Raw genomic sequence first — 21,067 nt, 5'->3', positions numbered from 1 at the left:
CCAGCATCATCTTTCTTGCCCTTTTTGGAAATCAAGACAATGTTTACCATTTTCCAGTCAGCTGGAACTTCTCCACAGTCCCAAGACTCAAAAATCATTGTGAGAACCTAGCTCCTTGGGAATTCTTGGATGAATCTCATCAGGTCCAATGGATTTACAGAGATCCAGGTGGAACAGCAGAACCCACACAGTTTCCGGGTCAAGTGAGAGTTGATAATTTTCTCAGTCACAATCCTTCAGCTCAGGGCACTGACACCCTCTTGGACCACCACAATGTTGAAGAGAGATGTAAAGTAAACCCCTAATGTAATGTATACTTCTAATAAAGTTAGGTAATGCAGACTTGCTTTAGAAAATCTTTGACATTTAGAAAACTCCATAGATGCTCTGCCATGTACCCCTGAGAAAGTAACAAGTGGAGTGACACGTAAGGCACCAGATAAGATTCGTACATGTCACAGCTATATTTTTGTTCTCTCTCTGTGCTTGTCTTAAGATGCAGCTTTTACATAACAAATCACGTACAGGAGGGCTGTGCTAATGCTTTGACAAGTGCCAGGGATATATTCACAATTGCCTTAACTGTTAAAAAATGAACTGCGTTTGGAAACTGAGTGCTTAGGAGAGTAAGTTAGTTTTTAAAAAGCGTGTGTTTAAAAGTGAAAAAAAAATCTAATGGCAAGTTGGAGTGTTATTTGGAAAGTAAAAGAGTATAAAAGCCAATCCTAACATCAGAGTATACGTTGAATTTAAGGTTACTTTAAACTCAGTCTTTAATAATTGCAATCTGATGTACCTCCATGTAACAGATATAACTATGTTAACAGGTTTTTTGCTCAGGCACCATATATTTCCATTATGAAGCTAGCCTAATTTAATTAGCATCATGTAGTAAATTTGCAGTTGTAAGGACTGTTGGGTACAAGGAAATCTCCATTTTCTCACCACCTACTTAATCCTCAGTCAATGTTGAGATTACTGCTTACTTAATTTACATACACCAGAAAAATGCTGACATCCTGCTCAGATATTGTGGTTCAGTCACCTCATGGACTTGGACAAAAAGGTATTCTCTGAACAGCAGTTGGGAGCACTACTTTCCCATTGTATCTTTCTGAGGGAATGCAGAGTGGTCACATACACAGAAATTACATTTTCTTGTATGTATTAGACAGATTGGTTTGTTTTTGTTAGAAATAACAGCAGTTAATTTATGAAGTATAAAAAACAAGGTTTACATGGAAAGCATGATATCTGAAAAAAAATAGAAAAATCGTAAACTCTATATTAAAAATTAATTTTCAGATGCAATGAACATTTAGGTAAAGAGATGATTTTGGATGAAGGCATTTCTGAAATGAGAGAAACTAATTTGCATTATTTCATATCTCCTTTGTGTACTGCTAAACGCAATTATGATGGGACAAAAATTAACTTTTTCTATTAATGTCTGCTATTCAAATCCTGTTTCAGCAAATCAGAAACAAGTTTCTTAGGAAAATATCTGGAAATTTTTTTTTCTTTTTTAAACAATTTAAACACTTTGGTAATCTTCATAGTACAGAGAAATGCTTAAATTTTATAACAGGTGCTCGAGGTAGGAGAAGTTTTCCAGTGGCATCTCTCTGCTGATAATGGGTCTCACATCCTACAGCTCAAGTAGAAAACCAAGCCAGACTTCTTCAGGGGAATGAACTGCAAATATTTACAATATCCTCTTAGCATTTGTTGGATAGCTATCCATCTCACTGAAACTAGTAGAAATTCCATCATTCCCTGTAGAGGGACTTGGTTATGGATATGTGTAATTTAAAATGATTGCATGGAAGTAATCCTAAATTTTATCCTCTTTTTTAGAATTTGCAGTACTTTGTTGATTAATAATTAAGAAATGAATGAATGAATGAATGAATGAATGAATGAATGAATGAACGAGGAATGTACTCAATTCACAGTAACTTGAAGATCAAAAATACATAGAAGAAAAACAAAAGAGGAACAATTGCCACCATGTTTAGAGTTACACTATTTATGGGTTTTCAAAGTAACAAAATTCTTTATGCAAAAATCTGAAACCATGCAGGAAAACTGCGCTCTGAAAAACCATTCTGGTAAATGTGGAAGACAGTAATGTGTGAAAGAGATACTGCTGCCTACAGTTTTGAGTAGCTCAACTGTGAGCTTATATGAGGTTATGCATAAATAAATTATCATTATTATGAAGTGAAATTGTTCTAACAAGTTTGAGTTAACTGTGTTTCTGCAGTTCAGGCTTTTGATAACTACAAAAGCTTATTTTCATAAATTTAAGTATTTAATTCATGGTTGTCACACTCAGATCAATGCTTAAGCCAGCAGAATTACTTAGAAACATGTAATGGGATAATGATTTTCTCTAGCATTGAGTATTTTTCAGTTGACTAGAAATGTGGTAAAATGCTACTGCAGTTTTTGAAGTAGTTGGGATATTTTCAACTGCCATTACTGTTTTACATATGCAGTAGAAATTTTAACTTGGGTGAGCTGTGGAATCACAATGCTGTTGGTTATAACTTTTAAAAAAATGTGTGATAGGCATTACTTGCAACAATTCGTATGAATACATTATTCCTGATGCTGTGATTGATTTTGTCAGAAAAAAGTAGTCTCCCACTGGCATACTAAGGATGTCAGAATAGACATTTTCAAGGAATACCAGTAAAGCTGCATAAAATATGTATAAATTACAAAAAATCTGTAATTATTTATTGCAGAAGCATTATGTTTTAACATTGGCAAATTTTGCTTTGAGATTTGGAAGGAACTGTGAAATAGTTTAAACCCTGACGGTAGTTTGTATGTTCCCAGTTTTAGGTAATGGAATCAGAGAATCCTTCTGTTGCCTTGCCCATTCCCAGAAAGACAAAGGGCATTACTTTTCTTGAAGCTCCTGGAACCAGGAAGGCAGAACATTTTTTAGAATTCCTATGGTTCACATGGCCGTTTCTCAGCTGAAAAGAAAAGCCTGGCTGGTTATGTCTTTGACTGTGCCGTGTCCTGGGGGAACAGTGAGCATTGCAATGATCATGGAACTTCTCAGTGGGGATAGGTTTAAGGAAATGCTGGCAAGGGTTGGAAAATCATTGCTTAGGCATGCACTGTTTGATGCATCCTCTTAGAAACAAGCATGTTAATACAACTAAGTGGATAAAGATTCTCTTCAGCAACCTAAAATGTGTTTTTTGGAGGACACTATTGCGGTGGCTTACACCTGGCCTGAAGGTCTCACAGGTACAAATAATCCTAATTATAATTTTATAACTGAAACATAACTGCTTATATAAATACCTTGATTATATAACTACACCTGCCTGGGCTGCTGGGGTCATGGGCAGCTATTGGCTGGTTGGCAAATGGTTCAGCCAATGGGGCTGAACTGAGCAGACATTCGGAACTACGTAAGGAGAAGGGCACCCAATAAGAGTTGGGTGTTGTCACATGACCCTTGGTGTGTTTTATCCGGCGCCTGTTTCCAACATCAGAGACATACTATCAAACAGGCTGCAGAACAATATAGCAACTTAAGCAGATCTAATTAATACAAGGACTCCTCAATTAATTTTCAGAAAAACAATAATTCTGTTTAAAACCTCCTGGTATAGCCATTGCCCTGTAGTTTCTGAAAAAACGACGGAGATTTAGAGTAGAATATCTCTTTTGCATAGCTGGAATGTATCTTGAACTATTTTTTTACTGACAGGTTAAAAAAGATATTCCTCTGTTTTTCGTAGCATGGCAAGGAGGGGTTTGGTTTGGTATTTTTTTGGTGGTTTGTGTTTTTCTTTCCCCCAGCTTCTAAATCTTATTGGCTTTTTCTTACATGTAGGTATTTTGACGTGGGGAATGGCATCACGCTGTTTTACACAACTGCATTTTCTGATTTTCCAAACTAAGGTCAGAGTTAAATTTACCTTCAGTTTTACATAGATGAAAATGAGTGCGTTTTGTACATTACATAAGTAAAACCTGTCATAATTTGGACTGATTATTATGGTACTTCTAAGCCAATAACAAAACTAAAAACTGTGACTAAGTTACATTGGAGTTAAGTGCAAATGGACGCAAGAAAAAGATTGATCTTTGAAAAAGAAATATAGTAACCACAGTCTCTTTAGGTCAAATAAAAATGTAAGCTAATATTAAATACTGTAAAGTAACATTTCAGAGCTAATCCTAAATACTGTAAAGTAACATTTCAGAGCTAATCCTAAATACTGTAAAGTAACATTTCATAGCTAATCTTAAATACTGTATTCCCTAAGATTTAAATGTTAATAGTTAGAAATAAAACTGCAATTAAACATTTTAACACAGAAAATATGGATCCCAGGTTTTTACAGTGAACTTTTTTGCATTAGTAATTTACATGCTTTTTTATGAAACAGTTATCACTGAAATAAATATGAACTTAAAGCTAGCAATAGCTGTTAACTAATTAATGAAGAAAAAGTAGCCAAACTTAGTGCTGCTGAAAAAATCCAATCCACAGTCCTTTTCATATGAGTGCTTTCTGGATTCAGTAGTTGAAAGTCAGTATATTTTCTTACATATTTTTCTAATTTCCAGGTACTAAAATCTCTTGGAATCTCAGAAATAAATCATAAAATCTGACGTTATAAATTTCAATTTTAACAAGAAATATTGTAAAATATAAGCTGGAGGTTATTAACATTATGGAAAAAAATTTGAAATTCCATCATGTCTCCGCATATATTTTCCTACTTTTGCCTTGTGAGAAATAGGAAGAGTCTTGTGGAAGAAGTACGTTGGATATCTTTTTTTTGGTAGATTTTCTTGTGTCTGAGAACATCAACATAATAAACTTGAGCTATTCGAAAGAACAGAGAAGTAAAAACTAAATTAAATTTCTAAATTAAATTTAAAAAATTCGTATTATCCTCAAGTTTAAGATATTTGTAAAGAATAAGATATTTGATAGAGAATTAGCTACTACTACATTTTTCAATTTGAATTATAATGCTGGCAAGACTTATAATTATAATTAAGCCTATGGGTTTAACCACGTGGGCTAAACCTAAAAGTATATGATGATAGCTTTTTAGACCCAAAAAGACTGAGACCCAAAAAGAATTTGCACAACAGATTTTAGTAAACATTCTCCTACCTGAGGGGTAACCTAAAATTTTACTTGCTTGATTTCTTCTCATATTTGCCTAAAAAAATGGAGAAGTAGCTTTTTTTCTGATTTGGAAATATCCAAGGAAAATATGTGAGATATTTTTAAAAAAAGGTCAGAAATCACTGACATTTTGACAAGAATGTGTTTTTTTCAAATGGTTGAGCCTAATTTTAAATCTGATCTACAGAAGTAGTGCAATACATAGTTAATCAACCTTCATATATCCTGTAAATTGAACCCACTTACTACACATTCTGTTGCTTAAATACAATTTGTAATTTTTACTTCATGACATGTTCTAATTATATGATTTCATGTACCGTACTAACTTTATTAAATAATTAGGACATGCAATTATAATTTTTAGGTATCTATTTGAAGATGCTTATAAACCTCTTCCTACACTGAAACTCTTTTAAAAAATAATTCCTTAACAATATAAAGATGAGTCTTTTAAAGTAACTGAAGTAAATAACATTTTGGACCATATATAGCGCAAAACACATAAATTCATTGCATCAGAAAGCAATCTTTTTTCGATTCCATGGAGCTACTTAACATGTGTAAAGGGAAATATTTCTGGTGAGTAATTACTGGATTGATATTTATTGTATTTTCCAGTAATGGTTGTTCAGCTGTCAGAATTTCTACATTTCATAACCCTAGTCCCTCAACTTTGAGATATTCCTGATATACTTCAATTCCTGATTTATGGAAAACCTCCACTAAGCATATCAGAAATATTTGTTGCATTCATGCACAAGAATATTTTCTTCTTAGGAGAGAGTTGTTTGAATTTTAAGGTTCATAATACAATCCCTGCTTCATATTAGTGTGTTATTTATAGTAAAAGTTAGCTAGAGGGCAAGAAAAGAAAGCAGCAAAACAACACAGAATTCTGTTTATTTACCAGGGGAAAGGGTATTTAACAGTAAGAGGTTGTCTAGAGTCACACTGGTTCATCCCAAAAAGATATTTACTGCTTTAGAAAGTTGTCAAGGGTTATTTGTATTCAGTAAGGACAGAAAATACATGGAAACAGATGGCCCTAAGACTATTTACTAAAATATTAAAGGTAGGTAAGAAAAAGCAAGCACAGAAAAAAGATTAGACAAAGAACTGTAAAAACGTTTAAAGAAGTCCCAAGTTTGTCTCCACAAAACTTCATTAAAATAGCTTTTGGCTAGTAAATACATCATGTGTCTCATATATTGAGAGGTTTAATAAGTGGTCACAATGATAAAAGCAATTATATGACAGACTTTGCAATGCTGGATAAGAACACTAAAATTATGAGGGCAGAGAGTCTTTAGTCATGAGAGATACTGTTACAGGAAAGTGTGGATCATAATGAATCATTTCTTCCTTTATCTGTAGATAATATTCTGTTATGCAAAAATGCAGATTGCAACAGCCTTAAAAACTCAGGGGAGATCCTGGAAACACCAGCTGATCTGTTAGGGTCACTGTCTACTTTTTGCTAGTGCGACATCAGGGTGTATAAAGAATTGTAATCCAGGCTCTAATTTGGACAGGAAAGCACATTTGAAGAGGTAGGTGTGCATCAAGTCTACAAATCTGCAAAACAGAGCAACACTTAGCTAGGTATTTTAACAGTAAAGAGAACTCCTTTCCTTTTGAACATTTATAATATTTCTGTGTAAAACCTCTGAGAGAATTATGTAACATGGATGTTAACAGATTAATAATGGTGCTTTGTAAGAGCTGTTGTGTCTGAAAGACATGAAGGGAACAACATAGCTCTTAGTAGTTTATTCCTTATGATCTGACATCCCAAAAGGCAATGTACAGAGCAGCTTTGTTAACTGCTAGTGGTTTTTTAGGAGCTGTGGCTAAAAAGGGAATTCTCCTGGTTAAGGAAATGTCACCTTTTTAGTGTGAAGAAAGGCCCTCAAACCTCAGGGGGTAGGGGTGAGGGGTGGGTGGGCGTGTAACAACAAGATGCAAATCTCAGACTGGTTTGGGTTGGGTTTTGACATTGGGATTTTGAAATCTGATTGATTTTTCTGGAAACCTGTGCTGGAGATTTGGGCAGCATTGGTCAGACACATTCTTAAGACATATATTCAGTTCCAAGGCCTGCATAGATTTTCTTCTTTTCTGCTTCTAGTTTACAAGTGTAGTATTTGAATTCTGCAAAGTCTGTGTTTTTCTGCTGGATGATGTTTCACAGGAAGGCTTAGAGTCAGTGTTAATTGCTTTGGCTCTATGCACTATGTTAATATTTTTGGAGCTGTGTAAGGAAAGCTTCTTCTACCTAGGCTCATAAGGGTTTTCTTTTTTTTGACTGCTTCCTATCTTCTAAAGCTAAATATTGTGCCAAGAGATTAATGCATGTCTTCCACACCTTCGAATGATGTTTTAGTTAAATGTCAGTGGTGCGCAAAATGCACTTTCACACTGGCGTTAATTTCGTGATTTTGCTTTTGATCCCATATGGTAAACTTTTACAACTCTTAATTGCTGTGAGTTTCACACATAAAGAAAAGTTTCATTTAAAAATGTCTTTCTGAAACAGACTCTTTAACTGTATGGGCTAATTGTGCTGCTGTTTCTCAAGCAGGAATTCTGTGTGAGTGAAAATTATTGGCTGCCTTTTATATATTGTATAAATGCTATATTTATCCCTGACACTTCACTGCTTAACTATGCACATATGCATGAAATCTGGCTCCTAAGAGCCCATTTGTTCCAGCTGTACTTCTGTGAGACCATAATTTTATTTCTGACATCAAAACTGGTTGCTGTGGAAATGATCATGCAAAAAAAAACTTCAGCTGAGAAGAAAATATGGACTTAACAGATAATGAAAATTGTTATTTTCATTAATGGTTTTCCTGATGAAGTGATGAGCGTTTATAAAACCTGTGATGTCAAAGTCAGAGAATAAGATTAAAATTAAAATGATCTTAGTAATTTGAAGAAGCCATCTAGAAATCAACAAGAAACTCTGTAAAGGCATATGTAAAGTAGAACATGAAACCATGTTTTAGACCAGGGGAAATGACTGAGTGGAGCAGAACCTCAGAAAAAAGATCTGGGTAACCTTGAAGTCTAACACTGATTTTTTAAACAGCACGAATGTAATTCTGGAATGTATTAACAACAAAGTCATATGAAAGGCCTGGAGGTAATTATTCCATGCATGTGAACTTTTGTGAGATTTTGGCTTTCTGTACTCTGGTTAGCTGGAAATACCTTTATGATAAAATTAAGAGCATCAAGGAAGAGGGAAGAAAAGGACAGTCGGAGATTTTGAAAATGTGAATTACAGGGAAATACTTAAAAAAAAATTTGGTTTTTTTAAGTCAATGAAAAAAGAAAAGATGACAGAAGGACATACTAATAAAGATGTACATCAGCTTTGCTTGGAGGAGGATAAGAACAAAAGGGCTTAATTTACACCAAAGGCGATTTACCTTAGGTATTAGAGAAAAAACTTACAAGCACAAAAACCACTCCTTGTGGTAAATCACTAGAACAGATTGTCCTTGTAGATTAAATTATGAAATCATCTTCTCCAGGGTGTTTAAGGAGAAGATTAGGCAAAGTAATTCCAGTCTGGTCCTTGTGCACTGGATTCCAACTCAGCTAATATTTTAGGTGATCTATTGAAGTTCCTTCTAACTCTACACTTCCCTTAGATACAATGATTTTTAATTATTATTTTAAAACAGATACTGTACTTTTCCAAGTTTTATGACAATACTTAAGGCCTGCAATTACTTTTAAGATTTTTTTAACTGATTTTTAAAGGCTTATCTAGGCAGATGCAGAAATTAAGTCCCTTCTCTCATTCTTGCCAAAAAAGAGCTCTCATGGGGAAACTCCAGAAGAAAAAGGAAAGAAAAAAGTGAATAGTTGTGAGGTGTTGGCCAAATAAGGGAATATCAATGACATATAGACTAGTAAATGTTTCTGTTGGAAATCCTGAACTCTGTAGGATTCTGGATTTCCTTCAGGAAGGATTTTGGGTCAACCCTTCAATCTCAAAACAGAACTGGTATAATTTGAAAATGTAAAAAGATGAAAATAGTTGTAGAAAATTCTTCTTTGATTTTCTTTTCAACTTAAATATGATTTTTTTATTGTGATACTCAGGTGCCCTGGTTTCAGTATGTGATAACACTTCTGACAGAATATGAAATGTCAGGGTTTTTTCATTTAATATTTAGCCCAAAATGCCTTGAGAGGTAGCATAGTATTTGAAGGGAGATATATTTTGTAAAATTTCTGCTAGTTTGTTCCTGCACAGATTGGTTAATGGTAGGAGTAAGCTATCTTGCAATGACAAGTCTTGATTAATTTTACATTGCAGAAAACATAGTTCAACAGTATCAGATTTACAAAGTTACAGATATAGTCTACAAGATAAATTTTATTTTTAATCAGAACTTAGATTTCAGTCATGATTCCCATTAAGAGAAACTATTTTTCAGACTCTGTTCCAAGAACTTGATCATCAAGCAATTGCTTGTGTGTTTCTTGTCCTTTATAATTTTTATTCTGCTTTTATAGAATTATGCAAGAACAGATATTACTCACATTTCTGCAATTTTATTGTAAGTAAGAATTACAGTAGCAATAACCTTGCATATTATCTGTCTGTGATCTGCTTCCATAACCACACAAATGATCCACAGAAGTTATCTTTTCCACAGAATTGCTTTGGAACTGAGCTGTTTTGCCTCTGAAATTAACCCTGAAGGACTATACCACTCTAGGGCGGTACTAGAATTAGTTATTTACTAGTATAGAATGAGTGAGTCAAGGAATGAATCTTCTATCTGCATAAATTATGGATGAATGAAAAAATAAAAGCCTCAAGAGAGAAGAGTTTTCTTCCATATGGGAGAAACTTAGGGCCAAGTATACTGAAGTTTTATGTCAGAACAAAATTGGCACCAGTGGCCAATTTTCTTTTAAAACTGAACAAATTGTTGCCAACTTATTTAAGAGGTCTAGTGGTCAAAAACAGCTACAAAACTGTTCAGGAAACAGCTGTTCCAAAGGATGGCTATAATCATTAAAAATATATTTGCTATCAGAGAAATTATAGAGGCAGAATTAGCCCTTGTTTAAAGACTAGGACACAATTTCATTCTAAGTGAATAATAAAATGGGATTTTATAAATACATTTAGAGTTTTCCTGTCACATGTAAACCTTTAAAATACATGCTTCCATACAGTGCATATAAGGCTGAATCTGCAACAGATATCAAAAGAAATACAAAAAGCATCAAATATACTTGAAATGAATTGTAGTTTGCACAGTAATAATAATCATGAAGACAATGAAGATTGTGTTTGGCTAGAACAAGTTCTCTGTACACAAACCTTGATATTACCATTTTGAATAAACGTAGAAAAAGCAAAATGCAGGAATGTGGCTGGCTCAACTTCCCTAGCTGCAGTTATTAAAGAGAATAAGCCCTAATCCTTAAGAGGAGGAAGAGAAGAGACATCTGGAGTGGAAGAATTTACTTTCTTCAATCACTGGGAACTACAGACTAATGTAAGTCTTATGGATCTGTCCATCATGTCACCTTAAACTTTTTGGCTGTATCTGCCAAAGTAAGAATCTCCAGTATTGAGGAAGTTTAACTCACCCAATGTCTTTTGCTGTCTTATTTTTATCTTTTTGGCACTTCTATATCAGCTGTGGTTCTTGTAATAGACAGATGACTTACCAAACAAAATTGTCTGCGATGTTATTAGATACAGGACAATACAAACAAGACGATATCAGCTGGCAATCAACAAACAATTATTCTAATACAAATGTCAAGGATAATCTGACTGCTGAAGACTATGGACTCTTGATGCATTAATTCTAAAAATCAGCCATGCATTTTTAGTAACCTGCTGTTTTTGGAGGTTCCCTTATAGAAGACCCAGCCTAAATAATCCCCTCAGATGTTAGGTTCATAGTTTCCAGATTGCCTCTGTCCATCCAAATGAGTTTAATGGAAGGATTCCATGACAAAACTTTATTGCATAGTTGTTTTCTCAGCTGCCCTGATTCCTCTGGCCACAAGTGTTCTTCCTGTACCCTTCCAGACTGTTCATTATTAGGTATTCTCCTGTAACTGCCTCTGATGCAGTTTTAGATTACTATCCATGCTCCTGTGTTGGACCATCTCCCAGGGCTGGACCTGGTACCCTGAACATATGACTCCCTCTTTATGGTGCTTTGGTGATGATAGAACTATCTTCTGGTTGATTCTATCTTGTATAATTAAGAAAGGTCTAATCCTTGAACAACCAATTTAGCACTGTCTCAGGATCTGGTTCAAGTAAGGAATTGAAGCACACAGACCTGAGTATCTTAGCTCAAGTGCACAGAAAAGATTTTACATTTAAGAGAGAAAGATGCTACCTTCTCTTCAAACACCTCAGTGTTGGCTTGTACTGGTTTTGTCTTCATACCAGCTTGGATGAGAGCAACGCATAGCGAATGCCCTAATGTACCAATTTATTTCGACACTAATATCAGATGAGAATTGTGGCAGAAATGTCGAGTTTAGTTTCACACTTTTCAATGTTTTTATTCATAAGAAAGTATATAGAAAAACTATTTCTGTAATAATGTTATCACATATTTTTAAAATTATTAAATAATTTAATGTAAATTGCAAATTATTGCATTTACATTCTATTTACATTTTCTTTTCTTAGTATTTTTTGGAGCTCCAAAGTGGCAGGAAAAAAAAAAGGGTTATATTAAATAGTTTAACTTCAAGATTTCAGTAGATTCTGCACCTGACTTATGAAAATGGCAAAATGGATTCAAGCTATCTGGTGATCACTAAGCTGATGAAAAATTGCTTTAAAGGTTAGTGATATGCAGAATGAACAAGAACAGGCATAACACAGATCCCACTGACAACCCACTTGTCACCCTTCTGCTACATCTGTGTCCATTTACCACTTTTCTTTGGCAGTCAGCAACATCACTAAGTCAATTAATTATCCAATTTAGAATGTTAACATCAATAATGCAGTGACTCTCTAAAATTTTTAGATTTTTATTATTTCATTAATTACTTACTTTGTAACCTTTTATGTCAGTAGTAAGGAAAATACTCCTCAAATCGAGGTAGCAAGTTATTTTTGTCTGCTTTGGCCTTCATTAAAATTTCCTTGCATGAAGCAGGTAATATATTTTGTAACATGTGTACCTACTAACCAGCCCAAACACTGTACCATTTTTTTCTTGCTAGAGTAAAAAGTGTCTTGAACATTGCTTCACAGATGCAGTTTTGGAAAAGTTTCTATTTTTAGTGCTTTGATCAGACCTTGAGTTGGTAGAAGATACTATATCTCATAGCAGCTCTGCAAGTTCACACTTGTTTAAAAATATGCTTTATTTCTTAAATATGGATGAGTTTTTGATTTCTTTCCAGGCTTACCTGGAAGATATTTGTAAAGATAATAAAAACAGGAGATAATTTCTCTGAAGTATCTCAACTTTCAAATAAACACTAACAAATGAAAAAGGATATGAAATGCAGATCTTAACTTTCTTCAGTTAGAAATTTATGATTTTTTTAAAATCTTGCTATGTTTAGGTTGTTATTTTCTATTTTCCTTTAGAATTCTGAAAAATAGAATTCCTTATTGAAACTTCTAGCTATGAATTTGGCTTTTAGCTGAATGAATTATCTTTGCTTCCATAATGAAAAATGTTTTTATCTTGTTAAATATAAGGCATTTCAAGTCTAGAAAATGCTGTTAACTAATTATTAATTAATTAATTAATTAATTAAAATGCTCTTAAACTCTAATCATTCAGCAAAGGGCAACCAATAAAATTTTTGTGTCACAGTAATATTTATCCTTATTAGAGAGAAATCCATATCATAACCCATCTCTAATATAGTATGTGCTGAATAGCTTGGAAATAAAAAATATTTTCTTTAACTCAGTGTATGCCTACAAGCATCCAAAATGAGGTCTGCATGAAAAGAAAAGAGCTGTGGAAGTGTTTAAGGATATTTTTGTTAGCATATTTAAATATTCAAACAACAAAGTTAAAATTTAGCTACAAATGTTCCATTCTGATTAAACTACACGCTGTATTTTTACATTGTGATCAGCTTTCCATAGAAGATTTTTGCATTCTTTAATCACATATAATAGTTCTTTCAGGCAAATTGCTGCTGGGAAATGGAAAAGATGGAATGGGAAGAAGAAGAGAAGCAATGGTGAAAGTTATCACCTAATGAAGTCTGAAAATTCCTGTTTTTCTCAATTCTGAACTCCTAATTTTCATAAGAATTTTACTGATGAGATGCAATATATTTTGTTCATCTTTCCTTGCACTCATTAATATAAAGATGCAGTGATTTTGAGGTCATGTATGTATATACAGGCCAGAGTTTTATCTTGTTACAGTTTCTCTAAGGAGCTTTCACTGAAAGGAGTTTCAACATTTTCATTAACAGCATGTGGAAATTCTTCTCACCGCAATTATGTTATGAATTATCAAGCTGCCTTAAACACTGACTTTAACTGTAGGACATGTTTTGTCTTTCCAGGAGAGTTGGAGAGCTGGGTATAGTGAGTTTTTGCACACGTGGAGAGATAAGGACTGGATGGTGACATTCTGTCCACTGAGGCAATGAGAAGAGCCCTGTTTCCATTCTTCAGGATAAAGAAAGTGGTGCTATCAGAGAAAAACAAGTGCAATAAAAATGCTCACCATGGGAGGAAAGTCTTGGAAAGCCAATTGTTACCATTGGTCCTGAAGCTTATTTTGAATGTATACTCATATATGCCCTGTGCTGGATTAATTGAGAAATGGCTCTATCCCTCCTAAGGTCATCAAACGATATCTTTCTTTCCTTTGATTTGCATTAGAAATGCTTTCAGACAGGGCAATCTTGGTATCTGCATAATTTATTAAAAACTAAGAAGAAGAAACCAGAAGCACAAGAATTGGAGTCTGCCTGTTTTGACTAATAAAGCCTATAAAGCTCTTCAATACAGAGTGTCGAGTAACTCTGAGCTGATTTTTCTGTGAATTTTCCTCTCTAATAATATGATTTTCCTTTGAGGCAAAACAGAATCAGCCAGACAGAATAGAATAAGCCAGTCTGAAAGGGAGCTTTGGACGACACCTAACAGCTAATTCTCCTCCAAGTAGAATTATCTTCAAAGAGTCGTCAGGCTGCTTAGCACACAGTCTTGTCTGTTTTAAAGGATCTATGAAGATAGACATTGTACAGCCTTTTGGAGAGGTATGAACTTGACCACTCACATTGTGGAAATGCTATTTTTCTTCCATAGTTGAAATTTTACGTGTTTTGACTTGTTACTGATGTGTCTCCTCCTGTCTCTGTGCATGCCTGAGAAGCATTTGCCTGCCTTCCTTATAACACCCCTGGAGAAGCAGAAGGCTGCAATAAGATTCCCCTTCAACATCTGCTCCAGGATGAGCAGGCAGAAGTGTTTCCTCTGTGTCTCCTCAGGTATAATGTAGTCCAGCTCTCCAACCATTCTACCAGCCATCTGCTGAGCCCTCTTGTTTGTGACAGTGGGGAATCTACAGCACTATGTCAAATGTGGTCTCTCTAGTGGATTAGAGTGGAGTAATTACTTTCTTAAGCTGCTATCTGCTTTTCCTAATGCAGCTGAGGATGTTAGTGTGAGGCAGTGCTCCAAGTTCACAGTGAACCAACAGGATAGGTGGGTTCCTTTTTAAAAAATACAACCCCAGCTACTTGGTCCTCAGCTGTACTCAGGCAATCCATCCCAGATGCAGAACTCTGACACACAATTTGAGCTAGCTACTTGAGAGTAAAATCTATAACTCTTCATTTCATCATGTGTATAGTCCTATTGATGCTTAAATCGTGAAGAACAATGGTTGCAGATCTGTAACACGTGTTGTATTACAAGTTACACTGTTTGCAACTTGCTTATCATGGCAACTTGTAAAAGTACTTTGTACTCTTTACCTGTACTTTGTTCTTTGCATCTTATACATAGAGTTAGTAGACATATATGTGTGTGATTAGGTAAGTATAACTTGAAATTTGTAATAACTTATACAGCTTATGAAACTGCATCTAATTATGGGCTACCAGCAGTCTTTTTTCCTAGAGTGCCAAATGGAGACTGAGAGACACTTTCAGCAGGCACTTTCACAGTTTCTAACAAATGAACACTGTACCTGTCCAAGCTGTGGACAGCCAGTTTTCCCAGGAGAATGACAGGAAAGACATTATCAAAGGCCTTGCTGAAGTCAGGGGAGACTATATCCAGAGCCTTTCCTTCATCCACAGGAAACAAGAGCGCAGCTATCCCTGCAGTGATTGAGGTGGCTTTGAGTTGCCATTGCCCTCTCAATGTGTCTGGAAAGCTTGAAGTGGAATGCAGTTGGGACAGAAAGAGGGCTGTGCTCCAGCCATAAAAATCTTCTGCTGGTCTGCTTGGGCAAGGGCTGGGGGAGACCTGTGTTGTGGTCAGGTCCCTGTTGTATTGTGTCCTATACCATGATGATGCTGTGATGTTGTCTAGCAAAATTCATATGTAAGATGGCGTGTAAGATGATCTGTTTGTGCTGGAATACCATTCATATTTCAGTGTGAGTGCAAATTGCAGAAAACTTCAGCCTGAATAGTCAGAATATTGATAATATTCTTTAGAATAAGAATTTTGTGACATTGAGCGAGTTGTTTATTCTACTTAAGTATGTGTCCTCATTTGCATAAACTTAAAAGAAAAATTATATGTAACCTGCTACACTGTGAATCGACATGCAATGCCTTACAATTGCTACCAACTATAACAATCATCACACATCTGGAAACCAGGAATTGGGAAAAGGTAGCCTCAAAGCTTTATGGAATACTATATATTCCATACATCTATATCTATAATCTTAATAGATAACATTTCTCTAAGTTAGAGAAAACTGAGAAAATTAAAAAATAGCATATTCCCAGAATAATTCTTTCAATTTCCAGTGGTATAGGAAGTTAAAACTAATCCTGAGATTTGAGCTTTGAGTCTCCATATGCAGCTCTCATGTAGAAATAATAGCTGGACTTAAGAATTAGTAAAATATTTAAGCATATAAATTGAGAAAGTTTATAGGAGCAAAGGTAATTAATTATGCCCAGAATACTTCTGCTGCAACACGAAGAACTTGCAGGGTGTGCATTAGTAAAATATTGTAGATATGTTATAGAATATTAGGACAGCCATCTAGATTTGTCTAAATTCTGTGAAAAATACCTTTATTGTGTAGGCTGAATTTAGGTAGGTTTTAGAGTCACATCTAGACTGCTTCTGCTGGATTTATATGCTACAAGACTGTTTCCCATAACAACCCTTGGATCTCTGCTTAACCATGGAAACACCTACAATACGGCACTACCTAAATTTTTATTTCTGACCTTGTACAGAATTGACTTGCTTTTTGGCTTCAGTGTGGAGGTTTGACTCTAGCCTTCAATCCCAAAGGAATTCAGAAACTAGAAATTTTCCAGTACAGTAAATATTGTCACATTCCATCTACTGGTCTGAGCCCGCAAAAACAATTATGACTCTATGTGATTTTATTTCTGAGGCATGTCACAACATGTGAATGTCTTCCTTAAAACTTAAAAGAAGCATACATGTCTTAGTTTTCCTGAAATATTCTATTTTGATCAAGTACTTGCTTTTTCAGCTAATGTGATACTTTTAACTCACAGGTATTCTTGGTTCTACAATATATATTATATTGAACCATCTGTGGCTTCTAAAGGTTGGTGTGGTCCCTAGTGAGAGATAATAGTGTTTTCCCCCCTGGAGTCAATCAGTCAGCATGGTTGTACCACCAAACAACAAGCCAGTGTGCCTTTTCCTCTCAGAAGGAGAATCTGGAGGTGCTACAGCTCATGAGCATTTGGAAAATACGGGGGAATAGAAATGTTTTGGAATATGATGGGGAAATTGAAGGGGTAAAGGTGTTGTGGAGGTACCCAGTGGTGCATAACAAGACATAAATGATGACATGGCAGAAACTGGGATTTTAAAACTGCCCAGCACTATAGCCATGACTCTTTTGGGAAAAAGGGAAAGATGGAAGAAATTATTTTACAGGGATGCAGGCCATCTAGCAGGAAAAGAGTGTAATAGTGGAGTGTGGAGTCACTGAGTAGACCTGAGGGAATCCTTGTAATGGGGAAGAAGATATCTGGGGCTTTCACTGCGTAACAGAAGGGAGAAGGACAGGGAGACCCTGTAATTTTGGGAATATATTATCTGATGGCATTCAAAGTGGCATTAACCTGGCCCGGCCCAGCTGAGTCCCCAAGGGCTGCTGGGCAGGGGGAAGGGAGGCCATTGGCCCTGGTGTGCTGCAGAGCCAGGGTGAGATATCAACTCTTTGAGTGCATAGATAAGACTTGCAGACCTTCAATCCTCCCTCCAGAGAGAGAAAAGAACATAGTGAGAACACTATGTAGAGGAACAACATGAAGACATCAAGGTCAGTAAAGAAAAAATCAAGTCCCAGATAGGAGGGGTGAGGAAATCCCTTGATTTTGGACCTGAAATCCTCTTGCAAAGCTGTGGAGAAGAATGTAATTGATACATCAGACTCTTTTTCCCTGTAACTCATTGAAAGTAGGGAGAGATTTAGTGTTCAAATGGTAGATATGTGTAAAATTGTAGATATGAGCCTTCATGCTAAAGCAAGCAGCTGTTGAAGTAGCTGTAATCCCATGAGAAGTTTGAAGAGAGTGAGAGAAGAGAGAGAGAGAGAAGAGTAATGAAGACCCTTTGCCTCCAAGGAGAGAGGAAGAAGATCTCTGTTCTCAGAGATGAAGATGATCTCAGAGACAGATAAAGAGAACATTTGCTCTTGATCAGCTTATCCTTAAAATAGCACCCCATAAGTTGACATGGCCCATAAATGCACCTGTGGGAAAGCTGTGAAAGATGGGAGGGACTCCATGACTGCAGACACCCGGGTGGCTGCCATTCATGGAAATTAAAAGCCACGAGAGAACTGTTTTCTTGTGGAAAAGTCTCCATAGTATTAATAAGAGATAGTCCTCTCCCTAAGTGAACTGAAGAAAGACTATTCTAGAAGTGATAAACTGATGGAATTGTTTCTGTATGTTGTTAGTAGGAAAGAAAAGGTTGTAGGAGGGAGAAGAAGTGTTCTAAAGGTTTTCTTCTGATTCTTCTTATTTTTTCTTTTAGTTATTGTTAATAAAGTTTTCTTTATACCCTCTTAAAGTTTTGAGACTGCTTTGTCTTCCTCCTAATCCTATCTCACTGCAGGAAATGAGTAAATAATTCTGGAGGGTACATGGGCATTTGGCCAGCACTAGACCCACCACAACTACTGAGTCCATTGTTACATGTTCCTTCTTGTGTTCAAGATTGTGGCATATATTCTATTTCTATTTCTTTGAAAAGTGAATGGTACAGCAACACATGCAGAAGCTACATGTGGAAAGATTTTCAGCATTTTTCCTGGCAGTTTCTTCTCCAGATGTCTGATTAACCAGGCACAATGCAGCCACATAAATTTATAAGGCTTTGATGTTTAGCTTGAACTACTTCCCTAAGTATATAAATAAGTATTATTTATTAAACTAGTGTTTGATATAAATATAAAATAAACTTAATAAATAAAAAAACTTCAAGATATCCTAAGCAAAATGTAATCAGCAAAGGGTTAAAAGGAATAAATCATAAAATTATAGAATATGCTGAGTTGGAATGGCCCCATCAGGATAATTGTAGTCCAACTCCTGGCCCTGCTCAGGACAATCCAAGAGTCACACCACGTGCCTGAGAGTGTTGTCCAAATTCTTCTTGAACTATGGCAGGCTTGGTGCTGTGACCACTGCCCTGGGAAGCCTGTTCCAGTGCCCAAATATCCTAGGGGTGGAAAACCTCCTGATATCCAACCTAGAATTCCTCTGACACACCTTCACACCATTCTCTCAGGTCCTGTCACTGGTCACTAGGCACCAGAGATCAGCGCCTGCCCCTCCTCTTTCCCTCACAAGGAAGTTGCAATGAGGTCTGCCTTGAGTCTCCTCCAAGCTGAACAGACCAAGTGATCTCAGCCTGAACTTGTGCAGCTTCCTCTCCAGACCCTGTGGCACCCTTTGGACACCCTTTGATAGTTTATTATCTTTATATAATGGCACCCAAAACTGCCCCCAGCACTTGAGGTGAGGCTGCCCCAGCCCAGAGCAGAGCGGGACAATCCCCTCCCTTTCCCAGCTGTGATGCTGTGCCTGATGTCCCCAGGACAGGGTTGGCCCTGTCCTGGCTGCCAGGGCACTGCTGACTCAGATTTAACTTGCTATTGACCAGGATCCCCAGGTATCTCTCTACAGCTCTGCTTTGCAGCATCTCATTCCCCAGACTATGCACACCACAGAGTAGCATGTTATGTTACCTATAAGAGCTGTAACCTTGGTAACGAAACTGGCTTGGTGGCAGAAATGTTCAAAGTAGAAAGCATGCTCACATAAGAGCAATAATTAGAACACAGTACATGAATTAGCACAATGGCTTTCCAAAAATATAAACTATACAAGATTAGCATTGGCAAAATTTAACCAGTATGCAATTACAATTGCTATAGTTTTAAATACAGGACCAACTTTCAAGCTTGAAGCAACTTCTACATTTATTATTTTTACACAATATGCATAAGATTTTCATAGAATATTTCATTAATAAACTGCTCTCATTTTACAATGTCCTGCAAGTGGCCTCTGAGTTTTAAAGTCTTAGCTTTTATTTTTATAAAAGACTTGTCATTTAAAAGTATAATTTGCTTTTAATTTTTCCTACTATTTTATAGAAAATTGATTATATTTCTATATCTCTTTCTCTTTTAAACTTTTCAAAGTCAGATACATTTGCTAGCTGTAGTCAGAGTCCATCACCTGTTTACATGCCTTTAAAATAATGCAATTATCAATAACCACTTAATTTTTTTTCTTGGTCCTGAATTTTTTCTGGGCACTACTATGAAGAGCTCAATCAGTTTCCAAAGGAATTGAATCTTTCGTGTGCATATAATTTATGTAAAACATGAGAGGGAATTTATAAGAGTGATGAAGGTATACACATCTGGGATGTCCCTAAATTAGTCCTGTGTTTCCCAGATATCTTCTGTAAATTTCTAAAACTTGGAGATTGTCAGATATATAAAAAAATTTAAAAGCTATTCTTTTTTCACTGTAATATGATGAATATGAAGCATCTTCTACTCCAGGGAAGGCATTGTCTCTCTCTCTCTCTTTCCTCATAGCTCAATAATATTTATTGCCCAACATATCTCAGATAATTTCTGCTTATTTTTCAGTTCTAAAAGAGCATCAAATTCTGATTAAAATTCCCATTTCCCTTAAAAATCTGGAAGCTTTCCATGATGTTGAATAATGTCAGGTGCTGCTAAGAGAGCTTCTTCTGCTACACCAAGTTCCTATCCAAAACAAGGAAAAAGAGGCAAATTATATAAAACATTTAAGCTGGATCAGGGAAGAGCAAGCTTAGAAACCTGTAAGAGGCAGAGGAGGTGAAGCTGTTTATGTAGAGTGTCTTCTTAGCATACTGAAAATTGAAAGGACATTAAGAGAAGCAGAATTAGAATAAGGTAGGAAACAGCCCTGTTTGGAAGGTAGGTAAGCTGCAAATGTATAAAACCTGTTTGTTTTTCTTGACATGTTAACTTTAGTATTAATAATAAAAGTTTTAAAATTTAAAAAAAAAAAGAAAGAAAGATTAAAAAAAGGGGGACATTGATAGTTGTTTACCAGCCAGGTAAAATCTTCTGATTTGGAGATTTTATTTCCAGTAAATTTAATTATTTGTCTTTGTGAAAAGACAAGAAA

Source organism: Fringilla coelebs (assembly GCF_963513975.1).
Source record: "Fringilla coelebs genome assembly, chromosome: Z".
NCBI classification, from domain to species: Eukaryota; Metazoa; Chordata; class Aves; order Passeriformes; family Fringillidae; genus Fringilla; species Fringilla coelebs.
This window is presented reverse-complemented; position numbering follows the sequence as displayed.